The sequence below is a fragment of the Desmodus rotundus genome, chromosome 1 (genome assembly GCF_022682495.2).
Source record: "Desmodus rotundus isolate HL8 chromosome 1, HLdesRot8A.1, whole genome shotgun sequence".
NCBI lineage: Eukaryota > Metazoa > Chordata > Mammalia > Chiroptera > Phyllostomidae > Desmodus > Desmodus rotundus.
In genome coordinates this window covers 67,545,608-67,547,647 of record NC_071387.1, presented here as the reverse complement: position 1 = coordinate 67,547,647, position 2,040 = coordinate 67,545,608, and the positions used below count along the sequence as shown (strand labels likewise).

The following is a 2,040-nucleotide window of genomic DNA, read 5'->3' as shown; positions in this document are numbered from 1 at the left end:
AGAAGATGCAAAGAGAAGAGTCATCTGGTCAGAAATGCTTCCAATGTGCTGTTATACAAAAAAAAATTAAAGTTCTATAGTGATCATAGTATAGTTTTCTATTTATCATGACAACTAGTGTTAACTAACCAATATCTTTAAAATACACAATCCTGAGGAACCTTTCCATAAAATAATTGAATGTTACATTTTGAAAAGAGCAAATATGCTCTGCTTCTCCTATTTCCAACTCCACCCCAAATTTAGAGTAAAAAAATGTATGTCATTATTATTTATAAAAGTAATCATGTTCTTCTCCATAAACAAAATATTGTAAATTCATGATGCACAATATACTTTTTATAATAATCCCAAGATTTTGGATTCGGGTGTTTCTCAGCTCGTGCAGAAATGTGAGTGGAGATTGTTTGCAAGCTTAGCAAACAATGCAATTCAACAGGAGAGTCACGAGTATAAACTACTTTCTAATTTATGGACCTTTCTTTGAGGATTGTTACACCAGGAGAAGGCGCCCTGCAATTTGGACTCTGACAACCTCCCAGGCACAGGAGCTGTATTTCTTTTCTTCCAGGTAGTCACGGATCCTTTGGAAGTACTTGCGGACAAGAGATACTAAATACGGACAGGCCAGACTTTCGTCTTCTGTCCCATCCAGGCGTTCTAGGCTGTGATGAAGGCTGGAGAGTAGTTGATAGAGAACCGTGCGGTTCCCCGCCGCACCGCTGTGTTCTGTCGTGAAGAGTTCGAAGGTTTGCTGGAGCGTCAGATGGTGGAAACAGGTGCGTTGTGTCCCCTGCATTTGGGTGATGGTCCCTCTTTTCCAAGGAAATTTGAAGTCGTTTCGGTCATTCAGGCATGACCGAGTCGGGATACCATTCAACTGTGTGGTTGTCTGGGTTGTGGATCGACAGCAGGTCCGCGCCCAGAGAGCGAGCAGGGGTGGAGCCGAGCATCAGTCCCGCCGCCAGGCACAAACAGATCGTGGCCATTGAGAATTCCGGCGACTCAGGGCACGGTGCTTGGCTGGTTCCGAGGAAAGCGCGCTTCTCCAGCGGACCGCCAGAGGGCGCGCAGGTGGCCTTCTCCGGCGCCGGACTTTAGCAGCACGAACTCGGGAGCCCGCGTGTGTGCTCGGTCTGTGCGGTTCGCAGCACAGTAGTAGAAACACCGTGCCTTCGCGCCCCCAGCAACTTTGTTTTGCTTGGATCCTGATCTTCGTGAGCAAAGATCCGCTGTGCCCGGCCTTGCCGGGGACATGGCCTTAAATACTCCACAGGGAGCCCCGCCTTGCCTTTCCTACATTTTCGTTTTCTTTTCCTACACTTTCGTCCAGGCTCCAGCGAGGCAGGCCACTTTTACACAGAACCCGTGGAACCCGTGGGTATTGAGCGGTCGTGGTCGTGGATCTGGGAACAGAGCGTGATGGTTTCTGGTTTCAGCAAGGGATCGGAACGCAAACCCAGGAAGAGGTCCCCAAGAGTGCAATGGATGTACTGGATAGAAACAGGGATCTGTTCCTTCTCGCACGGCCTCCCTGGGGACGACAGGGCCTCGCGGCGCTGCGGGAACCAATCGGGGAAGCCAACCTGGGGTCTTTTACACGGGGACCTCTGCTCAACCCAGTGTTGCAGCGTCAGGAGTAGTGAAACACAGCAGCGGAGTAGTGAAGCACAGCAGCGGTTCCCAATCCCCTCGCTTTCCTTCCATTAGGAAGACAACTAAGACAACTTCCCTCTAGGCGGAGTCCGGGGTACGGAGAACAGGGAACTTGGAGCGTCTCGGAGAGATGTACAGAGATCAGCAGTCAGTTGCTTCTCACGCACTCCTGGCTCCGCAACCCAGACTCTCACGGTTGCTGGGGAAGCACCCGGGAATCCAACCCCGGTCCTCGCACTTCGCGAAGTGGCGCTCAATCCACTGAGCCACTGGGGACAGCAGCTAGGGCTTTAGCCTAGGTGTTTTTCTACGTTACGACGTTACAGACCGGGGTGGTAAGGCAGCGGTCCCCAATATTTTTAGCACCAGGGACCGCTTATCGGA

General features: G+C 50.8%; 1 pseudogene; it reads right to left on the bottom strand.

Annotated features, from left to right (window-relative positions):
* Positions 1 to 493: 493 nt before the first annotated feature.
* LOC128781321 (interferon omega-1-like) lies at positions 494 to 989 on the bottom strand (annotated as a pseudogene).
* Positions 990 to 2,040: the final 1,051 nt, after the last annotated feature.